The following is an 18,374-nucleotide window of genomic DNA, read 5'->3' on the forward strand; positions in this document are numbered from 1 at the left end:
GTGTGCAAGAGGCAGCTGGTCGATGTTTCTCTCTCATCAACGTTTCTAGTTCTCTATCCCTCTCTCCTCCTCTCTGTAAAAAGTCAATAAAATATGTTTAAAAAATAAAGAATATGTAATGAAGAATCTATTTCTTAGACCAATAAAAAAGATTAAATATCTATCAATAAGATTACAGAAAACATACAAGCTCTATATGAAGAACCTGTTAGTAATTTCCTGGTCTATATCAAAGAATACTTGAATAAATGAAGAATTTCAGGAATGGAAGACTCAGTATTATAAAGATATCAGTTCTTCAAAAATAAACCTACAGATTTAATGCAATTTTAAATAAATGATATGGGTAGGTGAGTTAGGATAAACTGGAAAGCCGATTATATGTTCATCGAGAAGAATAAATACATTAAAATAAACAGAAACATGTCACATTTACCAAAAAAATTCAATTCCTCTCCATCCAGCATCACACCTAAAAACAGCATTGAATGCACTATTGAAAAAGATAAATTCACAAGAAAACGGAGGACCACAGAGATCACCAGCTGGCAAATGATACCAACAAATTCTTGGAAGATGGAAAACAGATAGAATAACAGAAAAGAAGAGGATGCTACAAGATGCTGATAAGAAACACATTGGTTCACCTCAGTGAACCCCTGAGAGGCTCAAAATATGGACAACGAGGTGCCCTAGTTGAGAGGACAAGAGGCAGAGATAAAAAACAGAGAAATTGGTCAAAGGTCTACATACAAAATGACTGAAACAACAGGTTCTCTTCTCAATCCAACACAACCAAGCCACTATTCTCTCTGAAGAAAATGAAATTAGAAAGGCTCTTATGTTTAGCAACAAGTACAGCATGGAATAGGAGAGACGAACATTGTAAAAGCCTACATTCTGAGTAGTAAGAAGTCAGGATCTTCCCTTTAGTTTAGGAATTTTGTGGATCAGATACATGTCTCACAAGCAGAAGGCGAGAGGATCCTGAAAACAACAACAACAACAACATCAACAACAAACAAACAAGCAAAAAAACAACCTGGAGTAATTACTAATATCTAATACTAACAGATGAATCACCCTGCACTGATGCCAACCACTCAGCTTTCTTAGCACCTCATCCCAAAATTCAAATGGGTAGTATGAGTCATCAAACATTTGAGAAAGTCTCTAACATATCATACTGAAACAAACAAACAAAAGAGGAGTGGGGGTGCATGAAAGGGGAAGGAACCTAAATCCAGATGCAAGAAAATGAACCAAAAAAAATATCCAAACATTTGTTATGCCTTTTGATGGACAAAAGGAAACACATTACATATATGATATATGATGGAAGAACAGAATCTTATTTTTTAAAGTAACAATCACAACAGGAAATAGCTCTAAAAAAGTTAAAATTCAAACATAAAAATTAAAAATTCATTAGATCAAATTGACAAGTTCCAGATGGTATAGCAAAGACAAGATTAAAGAGACATATAATAGTGCAGATAATACCATCAATAATAACAAAAAGAATGATACAGGAGGTATAATATCCCACAAACAAGATTCCCAAAAAGATAACATAAAATAATAAAAATAATTTTTTCCAAAGAAAAAGAATTTCCAGATTAAAAGAATCTACTGAGTACCCAGAAATATGAATAAAGAAAAACTACACCGGTATCGTTAAATTCTAGTATCAAAATCATGCAATTATGGTGCACTTAAAATAAATAGTCTAGAAGCTTTCAGAGAGAAAAACAGATCACTTAAGAATAAATTAAACAATTAATTAAGGTCATTAAAAAATAATGACAATCAAGTCAGGCAAGAATCATCACAGGTTCCAAAAACTAGTACATAAAAGTAATTTAAGAACAATTACATAGTCGAAAATTTTCCAGGAAAAAATAGTACCTTGTAATGGAGCAATTCATCAGATACTATTTTAACCAAGTGATCAAGGTTAATAGCATAAACAATGGAACAAACTGACATCATATAGTTCCTGATGGGATGTATTGAAAAGAACACACTAGGCCCTGGCCAGTAGTTCAGCTGGTTAGAGTGTTGTCATGACACACCAAGGTTGTGGGTTCAATCCTTGGTCAGGGCACATCCTATCTAATAAAGAGGGAATATGCTAATTGACCATCGCTCCATTACAAAGATGGCTGCACCCACAGCTGAGGCCAAGTTCCCATAAGGAGCCTTAATGAGCAATCAGCAGGGACCTGAGACTATACCCTCCCCCACCTAGCAGGGCTTGATAGGGGACCATACGGCATGCTTCCCATCCTGGTGCTGGGCTAGGGGACCTCAGGTTGCTCCCCTGCCCCAATGCTAGGCCAGGGTACCTCAGGCTGTGCCCCCTACCAGGTGGGGCTTGACAGGGGATTTCAGGCTGCGTCCCCAACCCTGGCACCAGGCCAGGGGATCTCAGACAATACCACCCACCCGGCGTGGCTTGATGAGGGACCTCAGGCTGCACCCCTCATCCCAGCACTGGGCCAGGGGACTGAGGCTGTGCCCCCCTGACTTTCTGGGCTTGACAGGAGACCTCAGGCCATGCCCCCCACCCAGCAGGGCTTGACAGGAGACCTCAAGGTGCATCCCCAGTGCTGGGTTGGGGGAACTCAGGCCGCACCCCCCACCAGGTGGGGTTTGACAGTGGACTTCAGGCTGGCACCCACCCCAGCACCAGGCCGGGGGTCCTCAGGCCACATACTCCACTCAGCAGGGCTTGACAGGGGATCTCAGGCCTTACCCCCACCTGGCGGGGCTTAACAGAGAACCTAAAGGCATGTCCCCTGCCCCAGTCTGGGCTGGGGGACCTCAGGCCATGCCCCCATCCTGGCACCAAGCCAGGGTACCTGAGACTACACCCCTGCCTGGCAGGGCTTGACAAGGGTGGGACTCGTTGGGTCTGGATCTAGCCCAATGCAGGGGTTGGGGGAGCAGGGTCTGGGTCTCATATGATTTTGAGGTGCATGTGGGTGGGTAGTGACTTGACTCTGGGTCCTGTGGTGAGTCCCAGACTCTGACAGGAGGAAGGTTTTCATATACATTTTACTAATTTTCTTTCATCTCTGACATTTCTATTATAGAGAAAGGACAAATAGCAATATTAAAATATTTCTTCTAATTAATCCCCTTTTAATGTGCACGAATTTTGTGCACTGGGTCACTAGTACTAGTAGAAGAATCAACCAATAAATGCATAAATAAGTAGAACAACAAGTCTCTCTCTCTCTCTCTCTCTTTCTCTCTCTCCCCCCTCTTCCCCACTCTATAAAAATCAATAAATGAAAAGAACATCCATTTATGGAATATTCTTGCCAAAAATATATAACCTGAATCTAACTAATGATGAGCAAACAACCCAAAATTGAGGAAACTTCTACAAAATAACTGGCCTGTTGTATTCAAAAACATAAATGTCACAAAAGACAAAGTCTGCCGAGGCCGGTTTGGCTCAATGGCTAGAGCGTCAGCTTGAGGACTGAAGGGTCCCAGGTTCGATTCCGGTCAAGGGCATGTACCTTGGTTGTGGGCATATCCCCAGTAGGCAGCTGATTGATGCAAGAGGCAGCTGATCGATGACTCTCTCTCATCAATGTTTCTAACTCTCTATCGCTCTCCCTTCCTCTCTGTACAAAATCAATTTAAAAAAATTAAGTTAAAAAAAAAAGGACAAAGTCTGAGGAACTCCTCGATATTGAAGAGACAACAACAAGAAACTAAATGTGATGCACAACCCTAAATTAGGGCATTTTTAAATGTTACAATGGACATTATTAGAGTAATTGGTGAAATTGAATAAAGTTTGTAGCTGAAAGTACTATAACAATGTTAAAATTTTACATTTTTATAATCGTACTGTTGTAATTTAAGTTAATTCTTTATTCTTATGATAAATAAGAACACTAGAGGCATGGTGCACAAAATTTGTGCACAGGTAGGGTCCCTAGGCCTGGCCGGTGATCAAGGCAATCAGAGCCTTCCCACTGCTGGCTAGGACCTCCCTTCTCTGGCTGCCAGCTGCAGGCCAGGGCCTTCTTCATTTCACGCCATCCCCTGGTGGTCGTCACATATCATAGTGAGTGATTAAACTCCTGGTCTCCTGGTCGAACGCCTGAGGGAACAATTTGCATATTAGGCTTATATACAATATGTATATATATAGATGCACTTTAATATTTAAAGTTAAAGGTATGTATTTTTTGTGAAATTTACAAATGGCTCCAAAATAATGGGTATTAGAATGTCATCTAATTCCATTATAGCAACGTAGGATGCTAGCAGCCAATGCAGCAATGCCTCCAAAATTCATAGAGGAAATGATTTAACCCTATCCCCAGAATTCTATGCAGTTTTCTATTGCTACAGAGCAAACTACTGTAATCTCAGTTACCCACTTATTATCTCACTAAAGGCCTGGTGCACAAAATCTGTGCACTGGGGTGGTGGGGGTTCCTCAGCCCAGCCTGCACCTTCTCACAATCTGGGATTCCTTTTTCAATCCAGAACTACTGGCTCTTAACTGCTCACCTGCCTGCCTGCTTGATCGTCCCAAACCATTCTGCCTGCCTACCTGATCACCCCTATCCATTCTACCTGCCTACCTGATGCCCCCAAAACACAATGCTTGCCTGATCACCTCTAATCACCTCTGCCTGTCTTATCACCCCTAACTACTCATCTGCCTGTATAATCACCCCTAACCATTCTGCTTGCCTGCCTGATGCCCCTAACTGCTCACCTGCCTTGCTGATTGCCTCTAATCACTCTGCCTGCCTGATGCCTCTAACTGTTCACCTGACTGCCTGATCACCCCTAACTGTCCCTGCCTTGGCTCCTGCCACCACAGCTTCATCCAGAAGGATATCCGGAATGATGTCAATAAGGTTGTTTGGTTTTTCAGTCTAATTAGCATATTATGCTTTTATTATTATAGACTAGAGACTTAGTGCACAAATTCGTGCACCAGTGGGGTCCCTTACCTGGCCCTCAAGATTGGGCTGAAACTGGCTCTCTGACATTCCCCAAAGGGTCTTAGATTACAAGAGGGCACAGACAGGCTGAGGGACCCCACCGGTGCACAACTGGGGCTAGGGAGGGACAGGAGAGGTTGGCCAGCCAGGGAGGGACAGCGGGAGGGCTCCAGAGTGTGTCTGGCCTGTTTTGCTCAATCCCAATTGGCTGGACCCCAGCAGCAAGCAAACATACCAGCTGGAGTGTCTGCCCCCTGGTGGTCAGTACACATCATAGTGAGCAGTGGAGTAGCTTTAACATATCATTATCTTTGATTGGTTGGACAGACGACCAGATGCTTAGCATATTAGGCTTTTATTATATAGGACTAGAGGCCCATTGCATGATATTCATGCAAGAATAGGCCTTCCTTCCCCTGGCTTTGCTCCTGGCCACTCAGGAGCCTTTAGATCCCTGCTCCCAGACAGCCCAGTAGCTGCTAAGTCCCCACTCCAGGTGGGAGCACCGCTCCGATAGCTCCCTCTAACCCCCTCATTGCCTCATACGGTAGCAGGCGTCCCACCCCACCCAGCTACCCTGCATATGCAAATTAACCTGCTATCTTTGTCAGGTTAATTTGCATACTTAATTCTTATTGGCTGTGGTCATAGCAGAAGTAAGGTCAATTTACATGTTTGTTTATTATTAAGTAAGATAGTTTGTGTAGGTTAGAAGCCTGGGCACATAGCTAGGTTCCTTGCCCAGAGAATTAAAAGGCTGAAAACAAGGTATCAGATGATACAAAGTCCTCTTCCAATCTCACGTGAGTTGTTGGCAGAAGTCAGTTTGACAGAAGTCATTGTTTTCTTGCTATCTGTCAGCCTGGAACTGCTCTGATTTCCTAGTGGCTTCCCCTTGACCCTTGCTTCCACTCCTGAAACACAGCAGTTCGCTGCATCATCAAGACCAGCAGGAAAATGTCTCTTAGATGCTTTACTTTCTCACCTAGTTATGCAAGACTTAACCAGGGTAATCCCTCTAACTCAAAGTCAACCGATTAGTAATTTATTCATGGGACTAATACTCCATTATATGTACCAGTACCACCCACACTCAGTGGAAGAGGGCTATGCAAGTTGTGTACATCATGAAGAGGAATCCTGAGGTCCATCGTAGAATTTGGCTTACCACATACAGCCAAACCTTCAAGTTCTCAACCTTGTATCATATTATTGTAGAATCTCCTGAGGGATTATTAAATCTTATTATTCAAATTATTGTTTAGTGGCTCTGAGCAGGGCCTGAGGTGTTTTTATTTTGCTTTTTTATATTTAATCCTAACCCATGAATATATTTATTGATTAGAGAGAGAGAGAGAGAGAGAGAGAGAGAGAGAGAGAGAGGAAAAAGAGAGAGACAGACAGACAGACATTGGCTAGTTGCCTCCTGCACTCTACGGTACCAGGGATCAAACCCACAACACAGGTATGTGCCCTGAGTGGGAATCAAACTTCAGCCTTTTGATCTATAGAATGTTATTCAAACCAATTGAGCCACCCAGCCAGTTTTTGTTCTACCAGTTTTGCTTTTATGGCTCTCTCGTGTAATTCCAATGTGCAATCAAGGAAAACCACTGGAATAGAACAAGCCCTGGATTGTAAAATCTTTTGAATTTTAACTTTTTGGATTTTAAGATCTCAGAGAAATTACTTCCCGGCACCCCCTTTTCAGGAAGTGACTAGAGAAGTACTCCTCTGAAATGAGGAAGTACTCAAGGAAGAGGAAAGCACAGGATCTAGAAAACAAGGACTTAAAATAGAAAATGCAGAGGGTGATGGGCAGTAGGAGCCCAGGATATAACCAAACCAGACTGGAGCAGGAGGATGAAGGGCTCTGAGACAAGGTTTCAGAGAATTAAAAAAAAAAAAAAGTAAAATTAATGAATTATCTAATTAATCAGACATATTGAGGGAAGAGAACAAGTATTACACATACAATAATTGATATGCAATTGGAAAAAAATAAGAATAGTTACATATAAAAATTACATATGTGAAAAATGATGCAATTATTTTCTTCAAGGATAAGTGAAGCTTTTCAAGACAAAAAAGCATGCACTACTTGGCCGTGCAGTTAACAATATTAGCACACTTATAAATATTGAACTTTAACTGCAAATTATAATTCTGAGAATATAGGATGAACAAAAATGTGTCTACATAAAAAGTTAAATCAAGAAATTGCAAAATAATGCTATAATGCTAAGTATTGAAATAACAGGAGAATTTGTGTTTGCCTCTGAAAGTAAGATACAAGGAGTGAGACACTACCCTTTTTTAATACAATGTTTTTTTTTATATTCTAACTCTACCCATATGTTACTGTGTTAAATGATAAAAATGAGAGTGCTTGCTTCGGCAGCATGCATACTAAAATTAGAATGATATAGAGATTAGTATGGCTCCTGTGCAAAGATGAGATGCAAACTCATAAAGCATTCATATTTTATTTTATTTTATTTTTTATTAATCCTCACCCAAGGATATTTTCCCATTGATAAGCAGCATGGCTTTTTATATGGTAAAACTTTAAGTAATCGAATTGTCCATTGACTGGCATTTTCTAAATTCATTTGTTTATTAAACAAACTAGAGGCCCAGTGCAGATTCATGCACATTGAGAGTAAATTAATTAGAAGGTGGCCAGCAGGGCAGGACTGGGCGAAAAAGCCTGGACACGCCCTGGAGCCAACCTGCTGCCAACCTGAGGAGTGAGCAGGGTCCCTCTGGCAGGTGGGGTCCCTCATCCTGGCCTGAAGAGACCAGGCCGAAACCGACTCTCTGACATCCCCTGAGGGGTCCTGGAGTGCAAGAGGGCACTCTGAAGCTCCTGTATCGAGTGTCTTCCCCCTGGTGGTCAGTGCACGTCATACCTACTGGTTGACCAGCCGGTCACTTAGGCTCTTATATAGAGCGATATTTATTGAATGACTGCTATGTGCCAAGCACTGTTCTGAAAACTGGAGAAATAGTAGTTACTAAAAGACAAAAATCCTTATTTTCATATAGCTTTCATTCTTTTAGGAGGAAACATATCATAAAGAAGTACTTACTATATTAGATAGTGGTAAGAGCTATGGAGAAAAACAAAGGTGAAAAGGGAAAACAGGAGTCCTAGGAGAGTGTGTATGTAATTTTTAAAAGGATGGTCAGAAACATCCATACTGACACTTAAAGGCTTGAAAGAAGTGGGCAAACCAAGTAATAATAGGAGTTGAAGGTGGGGAGAAGAGTGTGCCAGACCTTCAAAATAAATAAACTAGTTCAACGTAGATAGATTTCAAAAAAGATAATGTTAAGCCCAGCCGGCATGGCTCAGTGGCTGAGCATCCACCAGAAGGTCATGGTTGAATTCTGGTCAGGACACATGCCTGGGTTGCAGGCTCAGTCCCCAGTAGGGGGCGTGCAGGAGGCAACTAATCAATGATACACTCTCCTCATTGATGTTTCTATCTCTTCTTCATTCCCCTCTGAAATCAATAGAAATGTATTTTTCGAAAAGATAATGTTGAGTAAAAATGGCTATAGAGGAAAATGTAACACATGACACTTTTAAAAAGTGATTGTAACCCGAGCCTATTTGGCTCAGTAGATAGATCATTGGCCTTGGACTGAGGGTTCCCGGGTGTGGTTCTGCTCAAGGGCACATGCCTGGGATTGTGGGTTGGATCCCCAATAGGGGGCGTGCAGAAGGTAGCCGATCAATGATTCTATTTCACCATTGATGTTTCTATCTACCTCTCCCTCTCCCTTCCTCTCTGAAATCAATAAAAAAATATATATATATATTTTTTTTTAAGTAATTTTAGAAGTAGGTAGGTAAAAGTATGAAAAATGCAGGTAAAACTAAGAATAAAAAATACCGTATTTCCGGCGTATAAGACGACCCCCTAATTTTACAGTTAAAACGTAGGTTTAGGCCTGTATTCGCTGTATAAGACTACCCCCCACTTCCGAGGCAACACTAGTTCTTCTTTTAATAGACCGCCTCTCTAACTCAGCCAATCCAAGCAGGCTTTTTATGCATGCAAATTATACATGTTCTGTACCCGAAGATACACTGTGTTCTAGTAAAAAGCCTGCTCAGATTGGCCAGAGTCAGGGAGGCAGTCTATTAAATAAAGAACTGGTGCTGCCTCGGAAGTGGAAGGTAGCCTTATACAGCGAATATAGGCCTAACCCTATGTTTTAACTGTAAAATTAGGGGGTCGTCTTATACGCCAGAAAATACGGTACCAAATTATAAATAGTGGCTGGTTCTGGGAAAGAGGGAATTGGAATGGGGCTTGGGTAGAGGGTCAAATGATATTTCCATTTTGTTGCATGTTTTATTTATTATATAAAATAATAGATTTAATTCAAGCATAATAAATTGTTAAATATAATATGGGGGAGCATTCGAGATCTTGCTCCTTGGCATATATTGTCAGTTTGGCTCAAATAAACTCTTATAAAAATTTTCTAAAGGTTTGGGTGTTTATGTCAAAGAAACTCATCCAGAACCACCCTGTGAACTTGGACCAGGACTAAGATACAAGTAAGGGCTCATTATGCCCCACCAACTACCTACTTTCTATCAGGCGACCTGGGGTGAGTTTCTCTGGGAATTTGGGGGGCCCTTGCTTTTAGTAGCAAGCCATGACTTTATCTGAGCTGTTTTTAGAGAATCTTCAAGGTGGATAAGGGTTGAGATAACCAGGGAAAGTAAAAAAAAAAAAAAAAAAAAAAAAAGGAGGAGGAGAAGGAGGAATGGGTTGCTACTCTTAATTTTGGCTTTTTAAGTAGATTGCTTACTGAGAGTTTAAACAATACTTTTGCTGGTTAAATGAGAGACTGAGCATTTTTAGCTCTAAAAGAGAAAGAACATTTACTTCCCCAACCCGAATAGGCAATGGGGTGACAGCATTGGTTCAGATCTCTGAATCCATATGGGCTCCAAGAGTCAGCAGTGCAGCAGTGCAGCTGATCCCAGAGAAACCAGTGGAGGGAGCCCCAGGGAGAAGAGCACAGCACCCTAAAACAGGTTCACCTTCAGAGAGGGACCTGAGAAAGGGTTCCATTCCCTCGAAAGTATCCGGTTCGGTGGTGACCAGTAAGCCCTCACTGTCTTTTGCTCAAGCATTCTTAGGTAACGAAAAGTCTTTGTGGAGCTGCCTCAGAAACACAAACTTTAGGGTGTAAAGCAGCCCTGGAAGGATACTCACCAAATTGGCTCATCGGGAGATATGGACATAAGGGCTGGTTTTCCCTAGAAGTTTTTTCAGTCTCTACAGATCTCATAAATAATGTGAGAAATTGTGCTTCCGAGGCCAATAAGCCCCATGACAGTCAGCCTTCCATTAGTACTAACATGGCCAGATGAGGATCCTTTGGTACTTCTAAATTAATCTTATGGTCCAGTCGGTATGGCTCTGAGGTTGAGTGTTGATCCAGGTACCAAGAGGTTTCTGGTTCAATTCCTGGTCAGGGCCCTTGACCAGATTGGGGGCTCGATCCCCAGGAGGGGGTATACAGGAGGTAGCCCGTCAATGTTTCTCTCTCATTTATATTTTTATCTCTCTCTCCCTTGTCCGTCTTTCTTCCTCTCTAAAAAAAATCAGTAACAACATTTAAAAAAATTAATTAATTTTTTGCATGCATAGTTACAAAAGCTGTCTATAAATTAGGCAGAAAGAATGGAAAGCATAAATTGGTCTCACAAAGCTTTAAAAAGAGGATTTAGATAAGCGGATTAACCTATGATGTCCTTTGGGTGTCATCCCAATTCTTTAGGTTATTAATAATGGCTGTCCTTATTTTTACTTGACTTATCAAGGATATATACAGATTTCAAATGCCTCCAAAACAAAATTTGGCTCCAACTATTATATTTGTGTGTGTCTATGTATATATGTATGATATAAATGTTAGATAATTTATGCCACTGGATGTTATTATTAAAATCAATTTAAAGGCAAGTGCTTGTAAGGATTGCAAAAATATAAACTAACTCATGCTTTTCAAGTTCACATGATCTAAAGTTAATCCTTAGCAAATAAAACCTAATTTAAGTTTGCTTGTTTAAGTAAAAGACATGTCTTTGTTTTGCCTGGGTTTTATAAAAATAAGTCCATGTTAATAATTGACTTTTGTGTCTATGAACTATGTTTCTAGAGGATGTAAAATGTCTCCATAGCTCAGTTGGTGTGGCTCAGTGGTTGAGTGTTGACTCAGGAACCAAGAGGTCATTGGTTCGATTCTTGGACGGGATACATGCCTGGGTTGCTGGCTCAATCCCTAATAGGGAGCGTGCAGGAGGCAGTCTATTAATGTTTCTCATCAATGTATCTATCTTTTTATCCTCCCTTCCTCTCTTTTTAAAAATCAATAAAAATGTATTTTTAAAATAACTAAAATGTCTTCATAAAACTTTTAAAGAATGCAAATTGGTTACTTCTCAGTTTTCATTAGAAATTGAGGTTTTAAGGGTTAAACATCTCTTTATACATAAGATCAACTTTGAGGCACTTCAGAAGGGTGTTTTAAGGATTAAAAATATCTCTATATATAGAGCACCTGGAACACCTCAAAAGATTCAAAATTGCATAGGACACATTGTAAAATAAGTGATAAGCCCTGGCCAGGTGGCTCAGTTGGTTGGAGTGTTGTTCCATGCCCTAAAAGGTTGCAGGTTCAAACTCCAGTCAGGGCACATAGTTGGGTTTTGGCTCCCATTCCCAGTTGGGGTGAGACCAGGAGACATCTTACATCAATGTCGCTCTCTCCCTAAAAATCAATGAACTTATCCTCAGGTGAGGATAAAATAAATAAGTGGTAAAAAAAAAAAAAAATTAAACAAGTAAGTGGGGACTCTGGAAAACCCAAGATGGCCTCTTGGTTCTTCATGGCTCCTTGGCATCATCACAGTGCATTTAAACTGGATTTATATGAAGGAGCTTATTAGCTGACATTATTAAAAAGAGGCATCTTACACTATTACCAAGGTTTGATAGAGTCACTTGAAGAAAATGCCAAGTTGGTAACCACTTCTTTTCAGAGAGCTCCCAGAAAGCAACCTTACAGGGTGATCTGATCATAAATTCCTAACAGGGAAAGTCATGGTAGGTAGTCATAACTCAGGCCCATAGCTTCTTTAGTGAAAGGTTTTAAGCCAGCTCTGTCTCTTGTTCTTGTGCATCTAGGGCTAACACACCTTCGAAATACCAGAAGTAATACCTCTCAAAGGGGGCGTTCACTCTCAAGAAAGCACATAATCTTGTTAATTATTCTGTAATCCAATCCCCAGCTCCAGGTACATTCCCTCCTTATTTTTCAAAAGCATAAAAGAAGATGCAAAATTGTTATTCTCTGGAGCATTTGTGATCTTACTTCCTGGCATGTCATCAGTTTGGCTCAAGTAAACTCTTGTAAAAGTTTTTAAAATAAATAAATATAATACATATACCAACTACAACATAAAGGTTAGTTATTGGAGCGGGGGGGAGTGGGAAATAGAGGAACCTATGTGGTTGTAAGGTGTCTCTCTACATTTACTTGAAGTGATGTAATATTTACAGTGATGTACACTGTAAAGGTTTAGGTGTGTATATTGTAAGCTATAGAGCAAATATAATAAAAAAAAAAGAGAGAGAGAGAGAGCTAGCTATATCCAAAAGACAATATATACATTAAAATGTAATATTAAGAAATATTTAAACAATTCAAAAGAAGGCAAGAAAGTAAGATTGGAAGTAAGGGAAATCAGAAAACAAATAATAAAATAATAGACCTAAATCCAACCATATCAATAATTACATTAAGTGTAAATGATATAAACACTGCAATTAAAAGAGATGATCAGATAGGATTTTTTTTAAAGTCCTAACTATGTGTCGCCCAGAAGTAAACCATTTTAAATACAACATTAAAAAAAATGAATAAAAAAGGTAGGAAAAGATATATCACAGAAAAACTAATCAAGAGAAAGCTGGCATGTCTATATTAAATGTGAGACAAAATAGATTTCAGAACAAAGACACCACAAGGAACAAGGAGAGATAGTACATAATGATAAAAGATCAATTCATCAAAAACATCATTCTAGCCGAAACCGGTTTGGCTCAGCAGTAGAGCATCGGTCTGCGGACTGAAAGGTCCCAGGTTCGATTCCGGTCAAGGGCATGTACATTGGTTGCAGGCACATCCCCAGTAGGGGGTGTGCAAGAGGCAGCTGGTCGATATTTCTCTCTCATCGACGTTTCTAGCTCTCTATCTCTCTCCCTTCCTCTCTGTAAGAAAATCAATAAAATATTTTTTAAAAAATCATTCTAGCCGGCACCGGTTTGGCTCAGTGGATAGAACGTTGGCCTGCGGACTGAAAGGTCCCGGGTTCGATTCCGGTCAAGGGCATGTACCTTGGTTGCGGGCACATCCCCAGTGGGGGGTGTGCAGGAGGCAGCTGGTCGATGATTCTCCCTCATCGACGTTTCTAGCTCTCTATCCCTCTCTCTTCCTCTCTGTGAAAAATCAATAAAATATATATTTAAAAAAATCATTCTAAATGTGTTAGCAACAGAGCTTCAAAACATAAAGTGAAAATACACAGACATGAAAGACGTGGCAAATCCACAATTATAATTGGAGCTTTCAATGCTACTCTCCCAGAAACTGTAGAATTAGTAGAGAAAACCAGTAAGAATATACAAGACCTAACAATGTTATTAACCAACTTCACATAATTGACCAACAATGCACATTAAATGTTTTTGTTGTTGTTGTTGTTTAATAAGTGCACATAGGACATTCTGGGGCAAAACAAACCTTAACAGATTGCAAAGAACTGGAACTTTAAAAGTACGTTTTCTGACCATAACTGAATTAAAATGTGCTATGCAGGAGCTCACTCTGTTACCTTTTGGTATAGTTTCATTGTTTAACTTGGCAACTTCATTCAGCCAGAGTATATTGCTACATAACCAAGCTGACTTTGTTTCCAAATTACTTCAGAGATTAGTAGTGACTTAAGTGCTTTTAGAGAATGTTTTGGTACACACTTCAGTATCAGTCATAATTTTCAATGGAAATAAATCCAAAAGGCAAGAAACTGTGAACATATCTGAAATATGTTAGAATGGAACAATAGTTTCATCTTGGATGTTTAGAAAACTTAGGCGGCAATTCTTTAATTCTGAAGAATTTCTTTTTCTTTTTTTTTCTTTTTTCTTTTTGCTTGATGTAAGGTCTGAGAATTGCTATTTCAACTTTTCCTATAAAACATTCTTCTTGTAGTCTTAGGATCTTGAGCAATGAGTTTTATCATAGTAGGGCAAACACCTTTGAAAACAAGATAAAGCACATAATAAAGCAATGGTTATCAAATAAACCAAATGCATCAACTGTGATTTGGGCAGTAAATGCTACTCCTGCACCAGTGACTCATCATATATTCAAGTAACAAGTATGGCTTTTTTTTTTTCTGACAAATGATTTCTTTTTTAATAAATATTTTTATTGATTTTAGAGAGGAAGAGAGGAGAGATAGAAACATCAATGATGAGGGAGAATCATTGATTGGATGCCTCCTAGGTACCTCCTACTGGGGATGGAGACACGACCCAACCGAGCCCTATGCCCGATGGGAAGGGAACTGAACCTCCTAGTACAAAGGTCCGGTGTTCAACCACTGAGCCACACCGACAGGGCTGACAAGTGATTTCTTAAAGACAGACTATCGTGTCCTAACATATGGTGACAGGAGAAGATTTGATTCTGGGTGGTGGGCACACAGTGGAATATACAGATCTTGTAACATAGAAACCCACACCTGAAGCCTGTATGTTCGTGTTAACCAATATCACCCCAATAAATTTAATAAAAACAATATTTAACAAAAAAGGCAGGTTATCACATAAAAATCATAATATAATTAGCATCTTTTAAAAATTATATTTTAGGGAGAGGCTGAGGTCACATTGTATCTGAAATATTTAAAGTGGATATAAAACTGCTTCAGAATGCATTGCAGACAATTAAGTGCATCCTTTGGGCTGTTGGTAAAACATAACTTCTACTATCCTACAAAACAAACAAATTTCCATCTGAGTATGTACCAATTTTGTTTTGACAACTATGCAGTCACAGTTATGATTGGTGGAGAGCCGTATACTCTTGGACTTTTTGATACTGCAGGGCAAGAGGATTATGACAGATTATGACCAAAGAGTTATCCACATTCAGATGTATTCTTAGTCTGTTTTTCAGTGGTCTCTCCATCCTCATTTGAAAATGTGAAAGAAAAGTGGGTGCCTGAGATAACTCACCACTGTCCAAAGACTCCTTTCTCGCTTGTTGGGACCCAAATCGATCTCAGAGATGACCCCTCTCTGATTGAGAAACTTGGCAAGAACAAACAGAAACTTATCACTTCAGAGACTGCTGAAAAGCTGGCCTGTGACCTGAAGGCTGTCAAGTATGTGGAGTGTTCTGCACTCACACAGAAAGGCCTAAAGAATGTATTTGACAAAGCGATATTGGCTGCCCTGGAGCCTCCAGAACCGAAGAAGAGCCGCAGGTGTGTGCTGCTATGATCATCTCTCCAGAGCCCTTTCTGCACAGCTGGTTTCGGCATCTTAGTAAAAGCAATGTTTAAATCAAACGAAAGATTAAAAATTAAAATTCGTTTTTGCTATGACAAATGCCCTGAACCTACCTACCCATATGCACTCATGCGAAACAAGGCGTATAGATATGGTCTCTTTCCCCCTCTCAATACTAGTTAATTTTGAGTAATTGTATATTGTCAGAAAAGTGATCAATACTAGTTTTTTGTTTTGTTTAAAAGCAAGGCATGTTTGTGATAACTCTAACAGACTAATTCGGGTTGTTGAAGCTGCTCCCGGGTTCCACTCGGGAGAGTGATCTGAGACATCTAGTTTGTTTGTTTAGTGTTGTGTGTGTGGTTTGTTTTTATTTAGTCATTTTTAAAAAATTTGTTAACCATTGGATAGCCCTTTAGGTGAGGATGGAGTGATTCCACTTCCCAGATCTAGTTTAGAAAACTGGTTCCCCACCAGTGCTCTTAGGAAGGAGTACAGTAAATGCCTCATTTAATAACATACTTCTTTTTGAAAGCTGCCTGTTCTCTCCACCCGTGAGTAGGTTCAGTATTTGATGAAAGTGGGTGGAACCTGTCTTGCCCCTCCTCTTTTCTAGGATGCACTGTATACGTGACTAACTTTTAAGGAAATTTGTTAGCCGTTTGCTGATTTTTTAAAAAAGAAAGTTAATCTCTAATTTCTTTCACTAATAAATGAAGAAAAGTATTGCATCTTTTGAAATATACCAAATGGATTAGGTACATAATTAAAAAAATTTTTTTCCCTGTCAGTCTTATAAGTTTAGCATAGATGTGCAGCTTAGTAGTGTATGATATGGTGTTCCTAGAACACAGCTAAAGACCTGGTATATACAAGGGGTGCAAGAAGGCGGATGTCTGTGGAATGATTCACATCCTCTTCAAGTTATGAGGATCGACACCTGCTTCATTAAGAAGCTAGGGGTGGGGTAGGTGTGGGAAGAACATTTAACATGGGGACCAGTCAGGGGAATCACTGTATTCCTGTTTTGCATGGGGAACCCTAGAGCAGCCAGTTGAGGTTCTCTAATTTAATAAAAACCATGGAGAGAGTCTTATGAAGACTCTTCATAAGTGTTAATAGGGACTCTACCAGCTTATTTTGGTTGCAGTTTCCAACATTTAAAAAAATGTTTAGGTAATATTCTCCACCTTCCCCAAATCCGAATTCTTTTTTTTTTTTTTAATATATTTTATTGATTTTTTTACAGAGAGGAAGAGAGAGATAGAGAGCTAGAAACATCGATGAGAGAGAATCATTGATCAGCTGCCTCTTGCACACCCCCTACTGGGGATGTGCCCGCAACCAAGGTACACGCCCTTGACCGGAGTTGAACCCGGGACCTTTCAGTCCACAGGTGGATGCTCTATTCACTGAGCCAAACCGGTTTTGGCAAAATCCGAATTCTTGTAGTTTTATTAGTGTTGAACCAATGCTTTCTCATGAATCGATTCTTTGTATATGCATTCTTTTCCGATGTATTAAACGAACAACAAAAAAAACTTTCAAAAATTATATTTTAGAAGGAAAAATATACCTAGAAGAATTTTTTCCCCACAAGGAGTACCTAGTAATCTCTCATGAAACTCTGTTTGGGAACACAATTTGGGAATGCTGCCTTAAGGTTTACTTTGACGAGTAATTCCATGTTACATACATGAATGCTCTGGAGTAGGGGTGTCGAACTCAATCAGAGAAGGGGCCAAAATCTAAAATCCAGCCTAAATCTCGGTCCGAATGGTTTACTGAACAGTCATAAACTGTCATTGTGATGGAAACACAGCGGAGTGCAGTGATGACAGCGCAGTGCGGGCCACATTGCAAGGCCTGGCGGGACGGATTTGGCCCGCGGGCCTTGTGTTTGACACATGTGCTCTGGAGTGACATAGTATTCTGAAACTGAGGAAAACACTGGTTTGAGAAAAATAGTTCGAAATATAGACCCCTGGAATGTGAGATGAAAACCAGAGCTTAAGAAAACACAAGGAATACAGAAACACCGTCGAATGGAAACCAGGACCACATAGAGGAATGGATCTCATTTACAACTGGGTTCGAATGTATGGTGCCAGGGTTTAGCTCTGCTTGACAAGTTGGATTGTAACATTTCTGGGGTGGATCCCTTCCAGGTCCCCTTCTTAAAAATTCAAGGGAGAACCTACATTTTAGGACTTGTAACACTGCTCCTATGCCTTTTCAATACAATGAAAGACCAGTAGGGGGAGAAACTCGGATAAAAAATGGGCCCTAAGCAGTAGTGATCTCAAAAGGCAATAGATCCCATTACAGGGCTCTCAGCAGAAAGAGGCTTGTGCGGTACGCAGCACCAAAGCACCGCCTGGAATCTCTGATCGATAGCCAAGATGGCTTTCCTGGTGTTTCCGTGGGCACTACGCGAGAAAAACCGCACTCCTTCTGAATAGTCACAATCACATCCTACAAGCTGATTCAAATTTGAACAAAAAAAAAGGGGGGGGGGGGGAGGTGGTGGGCATTGCAAAAAAAAAAAAGGTCTCCCCTGAGTCAGTCTTGCAGAGGGCGGTGGCAGTGCATTCCTTTGGTTGGCAGAAGGCAGGGTGTGCAGCAACGATCGTCGAAAGGCTAAGATCGAGAGCCACTTCTGGTTAGCCACCGACCAGCGGCTAACCAGAATATTTAACATGGGGACCAGTCAGGGGAATCCCCTCATTTCTGTTTGAAGTGAGCCCCCTTCTCTCGCCCCCGGAGGAGAGGAAAC

The 18,374-nt window shown here is 40.3% G+C and overlaps 1 non-coding gene and 1 pseudogene across 1 annotated transcript; both read left to right on the forward strand.

Annotated features, from left to right (window-relative positions):
- The first annotated feature begins 7,370 nt into the window (after nucleotides 1–7,370).
- On the forward strand, nucleotides 7,371–7,474 carry LOC118725044. Its single transcript, XR_004989804.1, has one exon. It is a non-coding gene; the product is annotated as a U6 spliceosomal RNA (small nuclear RNA).
- A 7,605-nt stretch (nucleotides 7,475–15,079) lies between these two features.
- Nucleotides 15,080–15,691, forward strand: LOC118724406 (annotated as a pseudogene).
- Nucleotides 15,692–18,374: the final 2,683 nt, after the last annotated feature.

This window comes from Pipistrellus kuhlii, unplaced genomic scaffold, assembly GCF_014108245.1.
Source record: "Pipistrellus kuhlii isolate mPipKuh1 unplaced genomic scaffold, mPipKuh1.p scaffold_m20_p_2, whole genome shotgun sequence".
In the NCBI taxonomy this organism is placed as follows: domain Eukaryota; kingdom Metazoa; phylum Chordata; class Mammalia; order Chiroptera; family Vespertilionidae; genus Pipistrellus; species Pipistrellus kuhlii.